The sequence below is a fragment of the Pseudophryne corroboree genome, chromosome 1 (genome assembly GCF_028390025.1).
Source record: "Pseudophryne corroboree isolate aPseCor3 chromosome 1, aPseCor3.hap2, whole genome shotgun sequence".
Lineage (NCBI taxonomy): Eukaryota > Metazoa > Chordata > Amphibia > Anura > Myobatrachidae > Pseudophryne > Pseudophryne corroboree.
Window position 1 is genome coordinate 176993592 of NC_086444.1, and position 20873 is coordinate 177014464.

At 44.1% G+C, this 20873-nt stretch overlaps 1 long non-coding RNA gene across 4 annotated transcripts in view; it reads left to right on the forward strand.

Moving 5' to 3' along the window:
- Nucleotides 1–20873, forward strand: part of LOC135059652 (uncharacterized) — a 143905-nt gene that overhangs the window by 48251 nt on the left and 74781 nt on the right. Inside the window, exon 4 of one of the 4 annotated variants that reach the window (XR_010246054.1) lies at nucleotides 5286–6566. The exons of 2 other annotated variants lie outside the window; for them this stretch is intronic. This is a non-coding gene — a long non-coding RNA (uncharacterized LOC135059652). Of the gene's footprint in view, nucleotides 1–5285; nucleotides 6567–20873 lie in introns of those variants that run through there. One more of the 4 variants, XR_010246072.1, reaches the window with a different exon arrangement.

Genomic DNA, 20873 nt, shown 5'->3' on the forward strand with positions numbered 1-20873 from the left:
GTCTCCCGCGGCCTCCGCTGCCGTCCCTGAACTTCTGCATGCAGAGTGTCTGAGTGGCGATTACGTCAGCCGCGGCCTCCGCTGTGTCCGCGTGGTTGGATGTGCATCTGTCAGCCTGGCGCCTCCTGTCTCCGGTGGCCGGCGCCGCCATTACTGTTTTCATTACCACATGGATTACAAACCAAACTTCCCTCCAATTGTCTGCATGGGCGCAGCCATCTTGGATTCTGTCAGCTGATCATTTCCACCAATCTGTTCTCAGTATTGATAATCTGCATAATTGCCTAGCCAATCCCTTCCTTGCTGCAGGTATAAATACACTGTGCCTGAGCAAGGAAGGCGTCAGTGCTTTGGTTGTCAAACCTAGTTCCTGTTTGTCTCTCTCCTGTGATTGTCTTCCAGGTTCCAGCTTCTGTCTCAAGACTTCCACCATAGAGACCCGCACCAGCATTCCACCTGCGGTGTAGCCTGACTCTCCAATCCATTGTGGATTCATCTGTTTCCAGCTACAACTTTACCTGCTTCCATCTCAGCTTCCAGCAGAGTACAGCTTCCCTTAAAGGGCCGGTGTCCTTTCTACACTTTACCACTCTCCACCGGTATTATTATTTCTCCGCTCTCAAGTTCTACATTTCAGTTCATATTTCATCGCTCCCAAGTTCATTTATTATTTAACTGGTTCCAGCCAGTATCCACTCCGTGCTAACAACAGTCTGGTTCCAGCCAGTATCCACAGCAGCTGTTTTATCTTCAGCAACCCAGCTTTTCCTGGAACACCAGCTGGCACAATCCTGGGTTATCTCCATTGCTACAGTCGGGCCTGGTAAGGACTTTCCATCTAGAAGATCATAAGAACTATCTCACACTACCAGTGCCCTGTGGCTCCTGCCATCCTGTAGTACCCAGGAACTGTATTTATTCTTTGCTGACTTTTACGTTTTCTTTTACTGCTGCTGTGTTGCGGAGTTGTCATAATAAACATCATTGACTTTTATCCAAGTTGTCGTGGTCACGCCTTCGGGCAGTTATTATTCATGTTACTTACATGTCCAGGGGTCTGATACAACCTCCCAGGTTCCGGTACATCTCAGCCCCTACAACTGAGGCTGCCTCCCGTCAGCTCAGGCCCTCAGTTGTGACAAAAAGTATGTATGATAAATATATTCTTGTTATATTATTTTTATTTCGTTATCGGACATTTTTTAATGAATTTATTAAAAGTTAATTTTTAATTATTATACGTGCACCAACAAAGAGACATTCTTTTCTCTTCTACTGGTCAACTCATTTTGTCTCTGAATATCCAGTAGGAGATTCATAACTTATTGACGGATATTAGTCAGGGTCTTTTCATAGATATGATAAAAGGAATTGTTAGCTGGTGCAGAGTGTTTCCAATTTCCCCATTCTTTTTATGATTCTAGATGGATAAGGGTACAGAAATTGGGATAATTAATTTAGTATGTCTCTAAGCGCTGTTAGTCATATTATACTGTCTTTGATAACTTAGGCAGGGGGTACAAGGTGTTAGAAAAAATACTGAATGGTGGAATAAGGGTCTAGTGATCTTAGTTGTGTGTATTGTGCAGGAGTTTTAGTATTCCAAACAGAGGGAGATCCCATACCCACACTTACGGGGGATCCTGCTTCTAGGAACAACTCCAGGGGTGTACATTAGAGAATCACATAAAGGCACAACACGCACTGACCATATTAGTCAGGGAACACACGCATCAGACCACAATTATCTAAAGAAATTACAAGGTATTATTTGGGTATCACTGGTGTTAAATTTGCCCATAAATACAGGAGGTAATAGAAGTTGCAGTATATAAGGTAATTGAATCTAGAGAGAGGGGAATATAAGGACCTTGAAAGGGTCAGACTATACATAAGGTATCTGTGACCGGGAACCCATATGGGGGCACTAAAGTAACTGTGACCAGTAACCCATATGGGGGCACAGGGGAGCAAGGGTATGGAGGACCTAGCGCCCAAGACTCCCATTGATATAGTCAGACAAAAGGAAGGTACTGAAGCCATTAAGGGAATACAAAAAGTATTCAAAAGGGCAGGATTTCCCCCTCAGGGAACTCTAGATTTCAAGAGATGGGAAATATTTTTTAAGGGAACAGAATGTTTGGATAGAAAAGAAAGAAAAGAAACATCAAGTAGAAATGTGGAAAAGAGTAGCAACAGAATATCTGCCCAAAAAAGAACAAGAATTTTTAGAAGACATAGCATGGGACATACAGATACCAGTACCAACACCAGTAGTAAACCCCCCACCACCACCACCACAAGTGACACCATTGATTCAGGTACCACCACTGTTAGTACCTAACACAGCACCAACCCTGACTACACCTGCAGCACCCTTACACTCACGAGAACCTAATGTGGTACTGAAGAAAAAGATGGCAAGTGGTATACAGTTTCCTCAGAACCATACAATCCAATATATCCAGCTCTGCAAATGGAATTGAGACAGAGAAAGTGTCCACAATGTCACCAATGTATACCTGAAGGATATGAACATTGCCCCTTTTGTGACAATTGGGTAATCCCCAACTAACCACACTGTGACAATAGCCAGAACACACCCATAATCTCTAAGAACAACCCGTTTCTGGCAAATAGTCCCCAGACTATTGGGACAAGGATAATACATAGAAAAGAACAGTGTAAGAAAATGCAATCAGGGGACTTTAGTACACCATGTCCATGTAATACCTGTGCACCACATGTCCAGATGTTTTATCAGATGTAGCCACCACCATATCCTGAAGAGACCATTACAGCATACCCAGTATCTGTACAAATCACTAGAGACCTTAATGCCGCGGGACTAGCAGGAAATTTTGTTAGACAACAGGAACAATACAGACCATGGTCTGCATCAGATATGAATGACATTATTTCCAAAGCTCCAGACCCACGCAAGCGTCCAATTGCATATTTGAATTATATGAAGAGAATAAATCTTGTTTGGACAGGATCTTGGATAGATCTTCAGGAACTAAACTCCGTGTTATTGGGTTCATCAGCTGAAGCTGAAGTAAGAGGATATCCAGCAGGAGCAGCTGCAAACATAGTAGCTCCACTAGCAGAAGATGCACAGAGGACAAAGATAAGCGGGGAACAGTACATGCACAGATTAGAACACTGGTGTAACCAGCAAAGAGACAGAGTACCTGCATTTCCAGATGTTAAACAGAAGAGTGGTCAGACTGTCAGACAGTACCATGATATGGTGCATCAAGGACATATAGATGAAGGATTTGATGTGGCCAATGCCCAACATGAAAGGCTTTTGAAAACACATTTCTTAAATGGTCTCACAGAAGCCCTGAGAGGAGAATTGTTCCAGGTTAGACCAGAAGCCTCTACCTTAACCATGGAATCACTCCTACAAGTCTTAGAGGCCATAGAAGAAAGACAAGAAGATAAGAAAAGAAAAAAGAAAGAAAAGAGCTCTGTACCCAGAATAACTGTCCATGTAATGCAAGAAACAGGAACAAGATCCAAGTAACAGATGTCCAGAAACACAGGAAAAAAGCCCCAAAGGAAAGTCTCTTTAAAAGAATCTAAGATGAAGGGTTTGTGTTTATTCAGCAATGAACAAGGACACATGAGGAAGGACTGTTCCAATAACAAGACATGGGCTCAGAATAGGGCGGCCTCTGAAGCCAGCCCATAGGAAACAGGTGCTCCAGAACTGTACCTTTCGGTACAAGTAATTGACTCTCCTGGACCCAAAGTAACAACCACACTTACTCTACCGGGAGGGGAACAATTGGACTGTATTATAGATACCAGAGCAAGACAAAATATATTAAGATAACAGGAGGTACCAACAAAGCTGCAAGCACTAGAAACTATATTGGGAACAGGAATGACTAGTACAACAGTCCCTCTGAAGAAAAGCAAGCCTGCAAAATCAGTGTGGGACAAGAAGTCATTTCAGTACCTGTGCAGTTCCTCATCTCTGAAGACTGTCAAGTCAATTTATTTGGAACCAATGTGTTATCAGCCATTCAAGCCACAGTACAGTATACAAGTAAAGAAATAAAATTATCCACAAGAACAAGCGACAAGCTTCAACAAGCTGTACTAGCTGCTATAATGTTGATGGAAGAACAGAAGCCACAAGGTACTCAATTTCCAGAATGGCTAAACCAGGTACCATAAACTCTGGTCCAAAGGAAAGACAGATGTTGGATTATTGACAGTACAACCTGTCCACCTGAAACTTAAAGAGAAGACTTCAGACATTGTAATTAACCACCCCTTAACAATACAGGTACTGCATGCAGTTACAGAAATTCTGAATCAAGCAAGAACCAAACATCTCTCAGCAGCTAGATTAACCAAATACGAAGTAGTGCTGTTGAGCTGTTGAGTCCTACGAATGTCACCATTTCACGTTGTACGGTATTGAATCCTGCTACATTGTTACCAGTAGAGGATTCAAAAGAGGGGAGAAAGTACACATTATCTGATGAACTACAGTATATGACGACAGAAGAAGATACAGTAAACTCTGGAAATACACAACAACAACAAAAAACATTTTTCATCATGTTTGTTTTGAACTTATGAGATCAGAGATGTATCCTCTTGATAATGTTATCAAACTGGTATTGGACAATGCAGATCTTACCCTGTTTATGGATGGATCCAGGTATTATCATGAATGGTCACCATGTACAGTTTATGCAGTAACAACAATGGATGAAGTCCTGGTCCAAGAACTCCAACCACACTTTTCTGCGCAAGAAGCTGAACTAAATGCACTTTAAACAGCATGTATAATAGTGGAAAACCAAACAACTAAGAAACTGATGGAAGATGTGGTCTGCAGATATGGGGTTCCAGAAACAATTGTTCAGACAGAGGAACTCATTTTATAGGAGAAATAATGCAACACATAATCCAGGACTTGGGTATCAGTTAGGCATTTCACACACCCCCTCCACAGGTCAGAGGCGAGTGGCAGGGTAGAACACCTGAATAGCAGCCTTAAATTAAAAAAGATACAGGATATAATGGCAGAAAAAAAGAAAATATGGTTAGAGTGTCTACCTATAGCCCTATACTCAGAACCACACCCAATAAGTAACACAAACTGACACCATATGAAGTGTTAGTCCAGACAGCACCTAAGACAGGATGTTATTTTCCCCAGCAGATGTGACGTAATCATGGAGATATGACTACTTATGTTACCTTGTTAAGCAAACAAATGACTAATGTACACAATACAGTGTTTTCATCTCTTCCAGATCTTGTCTCCATTGTAGGAGGATGTTCATTACAACCAGGAGATTGGGTCTATACTAAGTGGATGTCAAGAAAGCACTAGAACCACGCTTTGATGGTCCATTCCAGGGTCTGCTAACAACCCCTACAGCAGTCAAGCTTGAGCTAAAAGAGACCTGAATACACGCCTCGTAAAGGTGGCTGTGAAGATCGAGTCACCATGAATCCTTTTTACGTGTTAATAACAATAATTAGTTTAGAGATATTACAGAACAGGTGACACCAGGGTGGCAAATGATGTTCTCAAAAGAGGTTCAAGGTATTATCAATGCCATTAACAAGACGATAAAACGTGTACTACATCTAGAGAAAGTAAACTATTCAGCTCATCACATTCAGATGTAAACAATTATAGAACCAGAAAAATTAGTAGAAAAAACAGCCGAATTAAAGGGAAACGTACAGCATCATTGGTGGGATATATTCAAGGGTAAATTTCCATCATTCTCTAAAGCATATAACATTCTGATACATCCAGTGATAGGGGTAACAGTACTATTGATTCTGCTAATCCTTTGGAACTGTTATGTATCCTATAGTTTCAGAAAAATGATTACTAGAATTATGACCCCAGTAAAAAGCGCTTGTTGTGAGCACAAAGTAAGAAACATGTAGCAAATGCAAAAGACCTAACATAGGAAACAGAAGTACATGTATGTATTGCTTACATCCCCTAATGGTTTAAGAAGGACTAGTGTTGTCATAGTTTAATCGGAGTATGGGTTCCGAATGATCGGTTGACATCCATCCATATGTGGTCCTTATGATAACATATGAGGTGATATAAGGTATCATAAGTGCTCAGGTTATTACTATTACAATATGTGTAAGGCAGGATCAGAGTAAGATTTTAATCAAAAGAGGGGTTTGTAAGAGTAATATTGATTAAAATGCTTTTGCTGTATTAATGTTTCACTATATTCTAAAGACTGTATATATGTCCTTTTACATATATTATAAGGTCATCGTTGCTTGTATTGTATGTGTAAGACAACAGGTGGTTTCCTTAAAATACTTTACAAGATAAGAATGCGAAGCCAGGAGACAGAGAATGACAGAAATAGAGATCTTCAGCAATCGCCTCATTCTTTGACAAGACAGACTCCAGGAATAGTTTGGGACTGTGTCTTCTGAATATTACTTTCTTTGTCACTGAAACTTGTAATATATATATGATTAGCTAACTTTATACTTCACTGTGATTGGAGGGCATGTTAAAGCCCACTTCTCTTTTGGTATAAATAAAAGTTCTCTCTGTCACAGGACAGAGCAGTGTTATACTTACAATTGTGTAGTGTGACTTCTTGCTCTCCGGCCGGCTGTATCCAGTACTTTGAATCTCCAAGACAGAAGGGCTACTAAGGCGTTGATAGTAGAGGTGTAAGCCTATTACCCTAACACTAGCTACAGAAAGAGGCATAATCATGTGACTTTTCACCACCGCACTAGATGAAAAAAACAGTACACAAACATATTATCACAGCTAAAAAGCAGTCCATCCTGCCCTGCAAGCTGCACTTGTGTATCATTGACTATCATATCTTTTATATGTAAGCACCATGCAGTTTATTGGTTAAATCTAATTATTAAATAAATCTTTGACAATAAAATCTGCAATCCTGCCCCATTGTTTTGGTACCCTTAGAGAAAACAGTTCAATCCAAAATTCTCATTCAGGCCATGTGGGGATAGAGTTTAATCAATGTATCCTATCCACCTTGCCTCACATTGCAGGAGAGACCTATCTCTATCACCGCCTCTCACCCTTTTCTCTACTTGATCTATGATCTTTTATCTTAAAGTTGACAGTCCATGTTTGTGTATTCTAAAGTGCCTTGCTACTGGCTGTTCCTGGGCTACTATTTGTCCCTCCACGGCTTTTCTAATGGATGAACGGTGTAAGTTCATCCGTTCTTTAAATTGCCTAGTGGTCTTCCCTACATAGAGAAGACCACATGGGCACCTGATGAAATACACAAAATGAGTACTAGTACAAGTTAGTACTTTTTTAATCGGGATCCGTTTACCAGTGTGGGTGTGTGCAAATGTGTCACCTTTTTCAAGGTAACTACATGTGGTGCACCCAACACATCGGTAACAGCCTGGTTTTCAAGTAAGAAAATTAGACTTATTTTGAATTTTGGTATTTTCAGAGATGTAATTTTTTACCAGCCACTGCTTGAAGTTTTTAATACGTCTAAAACTTGGCATTATTTTGACTTGTTCAAAGACCTTTAGGTCTGGATCTGTGGTGACTAATGGCCACAAGGTCTTAGTTTCCTTAACCACCAGTTCACTCTGTGCATGAAACTGTTGTACAAATGGTATTCTAGAATCATCCCCCAGTTTCCGCTTATTAGCCAATAGTAATTGCTCCCTGGGTATCGCCAGTGCTTTTCTCTTGGCCTTGAGCAATTGATATTATTTGTAACCTCTAACCAAAAATTGCTTGATCATACGATCAATTTCATTGCTCGCTTCTTCCATATTGTCAGAAATGCGGTGTGCTCTGGCAAATTGGGAGAAAGGAAGCCCTTCCTTCGTTGCTCTGGGATGCTGACTAGAATGATGTAAAGCATTATTGCGATCTGTTTTCTTTCTGTATAATGTGGTGCGTAATTTGGCTCAGGCAAATCAAAAGCCAAATCAAACAAGAAGAAAACAACCTAGTATTTAACCTCTCAAAAAAACAACTGAAGGAAAATGAAATAGCTGTCCTTAACAAAGGTCTTTCCTTTGGTCCTTCATGCAATATGGACTACTTTCAATGGAAAGTGGACTCCTACAAATTCAACAGAAATTTGAGATTAAAAGAACACTTTCAGTCAGCTTCAAACGAGAAGACTCGTGAGAATGAAGTTCCCTTGGCCATAAGACCCAGATCTACATTTGATCCATACACAAATAATGTTTCACTTAAATGCTTTCAGAGGCGTTTAGATCAAAAAATTGAGGACATTAAAATTGAGAAAAAACCTTGTGTTTCCAATATGTCCAAGGTTGAATTTGAAGCTATGCGTAATCTCAGTAAGGACACAAGTATTGTTATCCGTCCAGCAGACAAGGGGGGAGGGATTGTGGTACAGGACTTGGACCAATATTGTTGAGAGGTCTATCGACAACTAGGGGATAGTACTGTATACTGTGAGTTAAAAGTAGATCCTACAATAGCATTTAATAATGAGTTACATGCTAGACTTACTAAAGCTGTGGCAGACAATATCATTTCTGATTCTTTAAAAAATGCACTGTTTCAGCAGTTCCCAATAGCTCCTGTACTCTATACAATCCCCAAAGTCCACAAAGATCCCCTTTGTCCGCCTGGACGTCCTATAATCTCTGCTCGGGATTCCATATATTACAAGGTGTCAAAATATCTGGACACATATTTCCAGCCAGTGATACAAGCTCAGACCACATATTTAAAGGACACCACGACTTTTATTCTTAAATTGAATCAATTACCATCCCCACTACCCAAGTGTTTTTTATGTTCCCTGGATGTTGCAAATTTATACACGAGTATACACCATGAGGGGGGTTTAAGTGCAGCAAGGAGGCTCCTTATCAATAATCCACTGTATACAGGACTGATATTTCATTTTTTATTGGTTTATTAGAATTGACTCTTAAAAATAATTATTTCCTGTTTAACAACAAATGGTATCTACAGCAACAAGGCTGTGCAATGGGGTCCTGCATGGCCCCGGCCTTTGCAAACAGCTACATGTTTGAGGTGGAACGGGAAATTTTCTTTTCTGATCCCAATACAACGTCTAAGTTTTTGGTATTTCTAAGATATATAGACGATTTGTTTATCATCTGGTTAGGAGAGGAGAGTGACTTTCATGATTTAATGATAAGAGCCAACATTGCAAATGAACACATAAAATTTACGTATACCATCAGCGACTGTGAGTTGAATTACTTAGATGTAACTATCCAACTAAGAGATGACAAATTACACACCTCATTATACAGGAAGAAAACAGATCGCAATAATGCTTTACATCATTATAGTCAGCATCCCAGAGCAACGAAGGAAGGGCTTCCTTTCTCCCAATTTGTCAGAGCACACCACATTTCTGACAATATGGAAGAAGCGAGCAATGAAATTGATCGTATGATCAAGCAATTTTTGGTTAGAGGTTACAAATATGATCAATTGCTCAAGGCCAAGAGAAAAGCACTGGCGATACCCAGGGAGCAATTACTATTGGCTAATAAGCGGAAACTGGGGGATGATTCTAGAATACCATTTGTACAACAGTTTCATGCACAGAGTGAACTGGTGGTTAAGGAAACTAAGACCTTGTGGCCATTAGTCACCACAGATCCAGACATAAAGGTCTTTGAACAAGTCAAAATAATGCCAAGTTTTAGACGTAGTAAAAACCTCAAGCAGTGGCTGGTAAAAAATGACATCTCTGAAAATACCAAAATTAAAAATAAGTCTAATTTTCTTACTTGAAAACCAGGCTGTTACCGATGCGTGGGGTGCACCACATGTAGTTACCTTGAAAAAGGTGACACATTTGCACACCCCCACACTGGTAAACGGATCCCGATTAAAAAAGTACTAACTTGTACTAGTATTCATGTTGTGTATTTCATCAGGTGCCCATGTGGTCTTCTCTATGTAGGGAAGACCACTAGGCAATTTAAAGAACGGATGAACTTACACCGTTCATCCATTAGAAAAGCCGTGGAGGGACAAATAGTAGCCCAGGAACAGCCAGTAGCAAGGCACTTTAGAATACACAAACATGGACTGTCAACTTTAAGATACAAGATCATAGATCAAGTAGAGAAAAGGGTGAGAGGCGGTGATAGAGATAGGTCTCTCCTTCAATGTGAGGCAAGGTGGATACATTGATTAAACACTGTATCCCCACATGGCCTGAATGAGAATTTTGGATTGAACTGTTTTCTCTAAGGGTACCAAAACAATGGGGCAGGATTGCAAATTTTATTGTCAAAGATTTATTTAATAATTAGATTTAACCAATAAACTGCATGGTGCTTACATACAAAAGATATGATAGGCAATGATACACAAGTGCAGCTTGCAGGGCAGGATGGACTGCTTTTTAGCTGTGATAATGTTTGTGTACTGTTTTTTTCATCTAGTACGGTGGTGGAAAGTCACATGATTATGCCTCTTTCTGTAGCTAGGCAACGGGAGTCCGGCACGGAGCTTGGTGTTAGCGCTGGAAGGCGCACGTCGCTGTGAGGTGACGTCATCGGGAGCGGACGGATGCCCAGAGCCCGGCGGCGGGAGGAGGCACACATTCACTTGGTGAGTTCTAAATGTTTGTTCTTTCTGTATGTGTTTTTATCCTGAAGACGATTAATAAAACGTTGATATCTACGGGTACAGTCCCGTGTATTCTGTGAGCAAGTCCCGTGAGTGCCACCAGTTTCCAGCTATATATATATATATATATATATATATATATATATAGTGCCGCTGACTTTCCAATGCTAATGCCGCCATCGTAACAGGTTCAACTGTATGAACTTACTGAATTGAATGCACACGTTGTGGTAGAAATACACTCACACTGAACCTATGTTCTCCCTCTCCAGCCTTCCCTCATTTCCGAATTTCGGCATGACACCCTGCAATGTCAATGATATCAGGGTGCCAGCAACGCTCTAACAGAAGCAGTAGAAAGGCTGCTTTACTTTCTTTTCATACCAGCGAATACCCTGCCGGCACTCTCATCCACCCTCCTCTGATCTAACCTGTTTTCAGGTAGTTAAGAAGGTGAGACAGCAGATGCTAGCATCGATCTAATTTGCTGGATTATCTCTATTTAGAACTCCTATATATTACACACACTTACTGCTAATACTGGTTTAAACTGTGCCCATGCAATATCTTGCTGTCTTGCATAGATAATGGGCATGACGCTGCTGTGAGACTTTGTGGTGCAAAAGGGGTTCTCAGAAAAAGTGTGATGCTCTGCTGTTCCCTCAATGCAAGGGCTGTATAGATCTCTACATTGCCTAATCCCAGTACTGGAATAATGAACTGTGTTTAAAACTGTTCTGTTGCACACTGCTAAATTGGAATATACTAATTCTGTGTGATATATCGCTGTATTATACAAACGTACAACTTGGCACTACATATGGTATGGTTGTTATCTACATCGAATTCTATACATGATACTATGTTCTGTGACATGCTTAATATGCCCCACTAGCAAGGGGATTTATTTTGTAACCGTATCAGGTAATAGATACAGAGCTCACTACACCAGTTTAATTGGCACTTTGAGGGTCATTCTGACCCGTTCGTATGCAGCAGTTTATCACTGCGGTGCAAACGAGCGCGGAATGCGCATACGCGGCGGCCGCAGTGCGCGATGTTGCCCGGTGACAGGGGTTGCTGGGTTACGTTGTGTCTTGAGAGGGAAGCGGTCGCAGAGCGGACCGCAAAGAAGATGGACAGGAAGAAGGCGGACCTGGGCGTCTCCACAGTGTTTCCAGCCGTTTTCGGGGAGTGGTGAAGAAAACGCAGGCGTGTCCAGAAGATCGGAGGACGGATGTCTGACGTCAAAGCCGGCTCATGCATCGCTGAGAACTTCGCACAGGGTAAGTATGTCCAGGCCTGGTCTACTTGGGCTTGAAATTTTTTAAGCTTAGCAGGGCTGCACAAGCGATCGCAGCCCTGCTAAGCTAAAATACACTCCCCCATAGGCGTGGACTATTGATCACAGCAGCAGCAAAAAGTTGCTGGCTGCGATCAACTCGGAATGACCCCCTTTTTTGCTAATTTGGACCTAATCAGTGTGAGTCATAGATCTAACAGAAGCAGCAGAAAGGCTGCCTTACTTTCTTCTCATACCAGCGATTGCTCTACTGACATTCTCATCCACCTTCCTACAAACCAGTTTGTTTTCAGGTGGTTAAGAAGGTGAGACAGCAGTTACCACATACCTCCCAACATGACCCTCTCCAGGAGGGACACAATGCTCTGCTTCTGGACTTTTCTCTTAATGTGCGATCGCCGGCATCTGTTTTGAACAGGTGAATGGATAAGAAAGGTGTTACAGCACAGGTGATTGCAATCATATATTAAGAGGGAAGTCCAGGAGCAGAGCATTGTGTTCCTCCTGGAGAGGGTCATGTTGGGAGGTATGGTTACCAGGCAGAGTTGATTTAATTTACATTTCTATCACATTTTCCTATTTAGAACTCCTGTATGTTATATATTTCACTGTCCATATGTGTTTAAACTGTGCCTATGCAATGTTTTGCTGCTTTACACAGAGAATGGGCATGACGCTGCTGTGAGACTTTTGTGTTGCCATAGGAGTTTAAAAAAATATATATATATTTTCATGTGATGCTCCGCTGGTCCCTTAATGCAAGGGCTGTGTAGATCACTACATTGCTTAATCCTAATACTGAAAAATGAACTGCGTTCAAAATAGTTTTGCTGCACACTGCTAAATTAGAATCTACTAACTGTGTGATATATCGGTGCATTAAACAAACGTACAACCAGGCACTGCATATGGTACGGTACCACTGTCATCTATATTGAATCATATACTATGTTTTGTGACATGCTTAATACATACTTGCCTACCTGACCCTCTCCATGAGGAAGAAATGCTCTGTTTCTCTGACGTCCTAGTGGATGCTGGGGACTCCGTAAGGACCATGGGGAATAGACGGCTCCGCAGGAGACTAGGCACATCTAAAGAAAGATTTAGGACTATCTGGTGTGCACTGGCTCCTCCCCCTATGACCCTACTCCAAGCCTCAGTTAGATTTCTGTGCCCGGCTGAGCTGGATGCACACTAGGGGCTCTCCTGAGCTCCTAGAAGAAAGTATAGTTTAGGTTTTTTTATTTTCAGTGAGACCTGCTGGCAACAGGCTCACTGCAACGAGGGACTAAGGGGAGAAGAAGCGAACCTACCTAAGTGGTGGTAGCTTGGGCTTCTTAGGCTACTGGACACCATTAGCTCCAGAGGGATCGTACACAGGACCCGACCTCGTCGTCCGTTCCCGGAGCCGCGCCGCCGTCCCCCTTACAGAGCCAGAAACAAGAAGGTGGTCCGGAAAATCGGCGGCTGAAGACTTCTGTCTTCTCCAAGGTAGCGCACAGCACTGCAGCTGTGCGCCATTGCTCCTCATGCACACCACACACTGCGGTCACTGATGGGTGCAGGGCGCTGGGGGGGGGGCGCCCTGAGCAGCAATAATAACACCTTGGCTGGCAAAACTAACACCATATATAGCCCCAGAGGCTATATAGGTGTATATTAACCCCTGCCAGAAACGATAAAATAGCGGGAGAAAGCCCGCCGAAAAAGGGGCGGAGCCAACTCCCTCAGCACACTGGCGCCATTATTCCCTCACAGCTTCGCTGGAAGGAAGCTCCCTGGCTCTCCCCTGCAGTCCTGCACTACAGAAAGGGTAAAAAAGAGAGGGGGGGCACAATTTAGGCGCAGTGTATATATATATATATATATATATATATATATATATATATATATATATAATATAATATATAGGCAGCTATAGGGGAAAACACTCTGTATAGTGATATCCCTGTGTTATATAGCGCCCTGGTGTGTGCTGGCATACTCTCCCTCTGTCTCCCCAAAGGGCTTTGTGGGGTCCTGTCCTCTGTAAGAGCATTCCCTGTGTGTCTGCTGTGTGTCGGTACTGCTGTGTCGGCATGTATGATGAGGATAATGATGTGGAGGCGGAGCAAATGCCTGTGAATGTGATGTCACCCCCTGCGGGGTCGACACCAGTGTGGATGGACTTATGGAAGGAATTACGTGACAGTGTCAGCTCCTTACATAAAAGGTTTGACGACATAGGACAGCCGGCTACTCAGCTTGTGCCTGTCCAAGCGTCTCAAATGTCAGCAGGGGCTATAAAACGCCCGCTACCTCAGATGACAGATACAGATGTCGACACGGATACCGACTCCAGTGTCGACGATGATGAGACGAGTGTACCCTCCAATAGATCCACCCGTTATATGATTGAGGCTATGAAAAATGTATTACACATTTCTGATGATACCCCAGGTACCACAAAAAAAGGGTATTATGTTTGGTGAGAAAAAACTACCAGTAGTTTTTCCTGCATCTGACTAATTAAATGAGGTGTGTGAGGAAGCGTGGTCTTCCCCAGATAAGAAATTGATCATTTCTAAACGGTTAATGGCTGCGTACCCTTTCCCGCCAGAGGATAGGTCACGCTGGGAAACTCCCCCTAGGGTAGATAAAGCGCTGACACGCTTATCAAAGAAGGTGGCACTACCGTCTCCGGATACGGCCGCCCTAAAAGAACCTGCTGATAGAAAGCAGGAAAGTACCCTAAAAGCTATATACACACACACGGGCATTATATTGAGACCCGCTATTGCATCAGCTTGGATGTGCAGTGCTGCTGCTGCGTGGTCAGACTCCCTGTCGGAAAACATTGATACCATGGATAGGGACAATATTTTGCTAACGATTGACCATATTAAAGACGCGGTCTTATACATGCGTGATGCACAGAGGGATATTTGCCGGCTGGCATAAAAAATAAGCGCTATGTCCATTGCCGCCAGACGGGGGTTATGGACTAGGCAATGGTCAGGTGATGCCGACTCCAAGCGGCACATGGAAGTTTTACCCTATAACGGTGGGGGCGCGTCTCAGGTTTTTCAGCACACAGTGGGCTCTCTCAGAAGTGGATCCCTTGGTCCTTCAAGTAGTATCTCAGGGGTACAGGCTGGAATTTGAGACGTCTCCCCCCTGCCGTTTCCTAAAATCTGCCTTGCCGGAAACTCCCTCTGCCAGGGAGGCAGTGTTGGTGGCTATTCAAAAACTGTATTCACAGAAAGTGATCGTCAAGGTACCCCTCCTTCAACAAGGAAAGGGTTACTACTCCACAATGTTTGTGGTACCGAAACCGGACGGTTCAGTGAGACCCATCTTAAATTTAAAAGCCTTGAACACTTATATCAAAAGGTTCAAGTTCAAGATGGAATCGCTCAGGGCGGTTATTGCGAGCCTGGAGGAGGGGGATTACATGGTATCCCTGGACATCAAGGATGCGTACCTGCATGTCCCCATTTACCCTCCGCACCAGGAGTACCTCAGATTTGTGGTACAGGACTGTCACTATCAGTTCCAGACGCTGCCGTTCGGGTTATCCACGGCACCGAGGGTCTTTACCAAGGTAATGGCCGAAATGATGATACTCCTTCGCTAGAAGGGAGTTTTAATTATCCCGTACTTGGACGATCTCCTGATAAAGGCGAGGTCCAAAGAACAGTTGATAGGGGGGTGGCACTTTCTCAGGAAGTGCTACAACAGCACGGCTGGATTCTAAACATTCAAAAGTCACAGCTGGTCCCGACGACACGTCTTCTGTTCCTGGGAATGATTCTGGACACAGACCAGAAAAGAGTGTTTCTTCCACTGGAAAAAGCCGAGGAATTGTCATCTCTGGTCAGAGACATCCTAAAACCAGGAAAAGTGTCGGTACATCAATGCACACGAGTCCTGGGAAAAATGGTAGCTTCGTACGAAGCAATTCCATTCGGAAGGTTCCACGCAAGGACGTTCCAGTGGGACCTGTTGGACAAATGGTCTGGGTCCCATCTCCAGATGCAACAGCGGATAACCCTATCGGCCAGAACCAGGGTGTCGCTGCTGTGGTGGCTGCAGAGGGCTCATCTACTAGAGGGCCGCAGATTCGGAATACAGGACTGGGTCCTGGTGACCACGGATGCCAGCCTTCGGGGCTGGGGGGCAGTCACAAAGGGAAGAAATTTCCAGGGACTGTGGTCAAATCAGGAGATTTCTCTTCACATAAATATCCTGGAGTTAAGGGCCATTTACAATGCCCTAAGCCAGGCAAGACCCCTGCTTCAAAACCAGCCGGTACTGATCCAGTCAGACAACATCACGGCGGTCGCCCATGTAAACAGACAGGGCGGCACAAGAAGCAGGATGGCGATGGCAGAAGCCACAAGGATTCTCAGATGGGCAGAGAATCATGTGTTAACACTGACGGCAGTGTTCATTCCGGGAGTGGACAACTGGGAAGCAGACTTCCTCAGCAGACACGACCTCCACCCGGGAGAATGGGGACTTCATCCAGAAGTTTTCCAAATGCTGGTCAACCGGTGGGAAAAACCACAGGTAGACATGATGGCGTCCCGCCTCAACAAGAAGTTGAAAAGATATTGCACCCGGTCAAGAGACCCTCAGGCGATAGCGGTGGACGCTCTAGTGACACCATGGGTGTACCAGTCGGTTTATGTGTTTCCTCCTCTACCTCTCATACCCAAGGTACTGAGAATAATAAGAAGGCGAGGAGTGAAAACCATACTCGTGGTTCCGGATTGGCCAAGAAGAGCTTGGTACCCAGAACTTCAAGAGATGCTTACAGAGGACCCTTGGCCTCTGCCGCTCAGACAAGACCTGCTGCAGCAGGGACCCTGTCTGTTCCAAGACTTACCGCGGCTGCGTTTGACGGCATGGCGGTTGAACACCGGATCCTGAAGGAAAAGGGTATTCCGGAGGAAGTCATCCCTACCCTGATCAAAGCCAGGAAGGATGTCACCGCAAAACATTATCACCGCATTTGGCGAAAATATGTTGCTTGGTGTGAGGCCATGAAGGCCCCGACGGAGGAATTTCAACTGGGTCGATTCCTGCACTTCCTGCAAGCAGGGGTGACGTTGGGCCTCAAATTGGGGTCCATAAAGGTCCAGATTTCGGCTCTGTCGATTTTCTTCCAAAAAGAACTGGCTTCACTGCCCGAAGTTCAGACTTTTGTCAAAGGAGTTCTGCATATTCAGCCTCCTTTTGTGCCCCCAGTGGCACCTTGGGATCTCAATGTGGTTTTGGCATTCCTGAAATCACATTGGTTCGAACCACTTAAGACTGTGGATTTAAAATATCTCACGTGGAAAGTGGTCATGCTGTTGGCCTTGGCGTCGGCCAGGCGGGTTTCAGAATTGGCGGCTTTGTCTTGTAAAAGCCCTTATCTGATTTTCCATATGGATAGGGCAGAATTGAGGACTCGTCCTCAGTTTCTCCCAAAGGTGGTCTCAGCTTTTCACTTGAACCAACCTATTGTGGTGCCTGCGGCTACTAGGGACTTGGAGGATTCCAAGTTGCTGGACGTAGTCAGGGCCCTAAAAATTTATATTTCCAGGACGGCTGGAGTCAGAAAGACTGACTCGCTGTTTATCCTGTATGCACCCACCAAGCTGGGTGCTCCTGCTTCTAAGCAGTCTATTGCGCGCTGGATTTGTAGCACTATTCAGTTGGCGCATTCTGCGGTAGGCTTACCGCAGCCTAAATCTGTAAAAGCCCATTCCACACGGAAGGTGGGCTCATCTTGGGCGGCTGCCCGAGGGGTCTCGGCTTTACAACTTTGCCGAGCAGCTACTTGGTCGGGGGCAAACACGTTTGCAAAATTCTACAAATTTGATACCCTGGCTGAGGAGGACCTGGAATTCTCTCATTCGGTGCTGCAGAGTCATCCGCACTCTCCCGCCCGTTTGGGAGCTTTGGTATAATCCCCATGGTCCTTACGGAGTCCCCAGCATCCACTAGGACGTCAGAGAAAATAAGATTTTACTCACCGGTAAATCTATTTCTCGTAGTCCGTAGTGGATGCTGGGCGCCCGTCCCAAGTGCGGATTGTCTGCAATACTTGTACATAGTTATTGTTACAAAAATCGGGTTTTGTTGTGAGCCATCTCTTCAGAGGCTCCAATTGTTATCATACTGTTAACCGGGGTTCCTATCACGTGTTATATGGTGTGATTGGTGTGGCTGGTATGAGTCTTACCCGGGATTCAAAATCCTTCCTTATTGTGTCAGCTCTTCCGGGCACAGTTCCTGAGGCTTGGAGGAGGGTCATAGGGGGAGGAGCCAGTGCACACCAGATAGTCCTAAATCTTTCTTTAGATGTGCCCAGTCTCCTGCGGAGCTGTCTATTCCCCATGGTCCTTACGGAGTCCCCAGCATCCACTACGGACTACGAGAAATAGATTTACCGGTGAGTAAAATCTTATTTTCTGGACTTTCCTGGTAATGTATGATTGCCATCACCTGTGGTGAAACACCTTTCTTATCAATTAACTAGCTCACCACAGGTGATGGCAATCATACATTACCAGGAAAGTCCAGGAACAGAGCATTTTCTCCCTCATGGAGAGGGTCAGGTAGGCAAGTATGGCTTAATATGCCCCACTAGCAAGGGGGTTTATTGTGTAACAGTATCAGGTAATAGATACAGAATTTACTACACCAATCCAATTGACACTTTGTTGCTAAATTGGACCTAGTCATTGTGAGTCACAGATTTCTGCTGCTAATACATGACATTTTTCGTATGATGTTTGAATTGTGATCAAATTTAGGAATTATTGAGGTATAATTACACCAATAAGAGTGTAACATTCAGCAAAAAAATATACAGTATGAGCTACTCAGAACAATAGGGACATCTAAGAACAGAGTGTATGAACTAATAAGCTCATCTAAGCATTTATCTTTCAATTATCTACCACATGAGTGTGCTTTGTCTGTATGTAATATCCATGAACAGTTGAACCACTAGGATTTATTCCAGTATAATATGAATGTTTTTCTGTCCATTGTGACTTGTTATTATTGACCTAAAATTTAGTGGGTTAATTGAAGGCATTAGCTCGTTATCTAGAGAAATAATTTTCTGCTGCGGGGTACACTGGGCTCCACAAGTCTGGACAATGGTGTGTAGAGTAGGAGCTTGATCAGAGGCACCAACAGGCTCAAAGCTTTGACTGTTCCCAGAATGCACAGCGCCGCCTCCTATATCACCCCGCCTCCCAGCACAGGAGCTCAGTTTGTCAGTTGGTGCTGCAGTAAGCAGGCACTTAACAGAGGGGCTGCTCCAAGCAGCCCTGAGAAAAGCTTTTTATGAGGTAAAAAGTGAAAACTTCAAGGGCAGCAGCGGTGGTAAATGTTTTGTTACATTTACTGCTACAGCTCCAGCTCTCCCCAGTGGCGCTGTACACTCCCGAGCCCTGGTTGACGGGTACCTACAGCGGAGGCTCCGGTTTACTTCACGTTAGGCACACACGACCTGGTCTTTATCGCGATCCGGCGTGGTCAGTGGGAGGCGGGCCGCGCGCGCTGGCGGTGGACACTGTGGCAGTACAGGCGATCCCACTAGATCACCAGGGCATGGGCGCAGGTCAGGTTTTCTCTTAAAACCGATTTTAATATCGCCCACAGTACTCGGTGGTTTTGCCAGCAAGGGGGATAAGGCTTAGACCTGAAGCCCCTCCCCCAGCCCCAGGGCGCCATTTCTAGCAAATGTTCCCACCCTGGAGCTGCATCTCTGTCTTTCCTCACTCCCTGTCAGTGTCTGCGGCGCCATTACTCCTCAGCTCACTGTTCCTGGGACTGCGTGGGCAAATCCTCTATGTAAAGCCGCCTGGTTGTCAGCGTTGTGCCTTTACATGACACTTAAGTATTCTACCTGCCTTTTTAGTCAGTGTTAGTTAAGAAAGAGTGCATTTAGTCAGGGTTTATAGTACAATTACCCTGTGATATACATCCAGTTTCTTACTGTGTACTGTTATATAATTTGTTATATAGCTGTGTAAGCTAGTCCAGTGCAGTATTATTGTCTGTAATAACCTCTGCATTGTACAAACTGTGACTATTTGTGTGTGCATTGATAGCTTAGTGGTGTCCATCTCGTGTCTTTCACTCCACTTGCTATCCCTATATTCTATAACCTGAGGGGGCTTGGTGCGTCAGGTGTTATTTAATATAGGATTTTCACAAAGATATACTGTATTACGTATTTTTCTCTGTGATTTAGTCACCATATCTCTCCTTTATCTTTTCTGGTGCTGACTACACTGCGCAGGGGTTTGGGTTTAGGGATATAGTGCTGCTAATAATTGTACTGTGTTACCTCATACTGCAAGTTATATCATGTCTGCTTCTGAGGGTAACGGTTCTGGGGCGGAACACACTGCTGGTGTTGCTGAAGCCACAGGCACATATGGGGAGCATATAGCAGCTGTGGGCTCTGGTTCTGGGGGCTCCTTGCCCCCCAGTGTGGCTGTGGCAACAGAGGCACATACTGACCCTCCATGGGCCGCTTTTTCCACGCTTCTGCATACGCTAGTTCATAAACTAACACCCCCTATGTGACCCCCAATGCCGGTAAAACCGTATGTGGTCCCTGCAGCTAACCCGCCGTGGGCGGACGATTTATCTGCTCAATTAAAGAAGTTGAACCAGTCCCTGACTACTAAAAAGTCTGACCAATGCTCGCCTAAGTCCAAGAGGTCCTCTAAGCGAGTGCTCGTCTCCTCACAATCCACTGCTGTCACTGACACCTCGTCTGATGAAGACAGCACATACACTGACCCCACAGGTTCTGACTCAGATACGGCTGATGGGGAGGGTAGTTCACATGTGGATGTTCCTGATCTTTTGGAGGCTATTAAGTTAATTCTGCAGATTACGGATGATCCCGAGCCATCCGTTCCTCCTAAA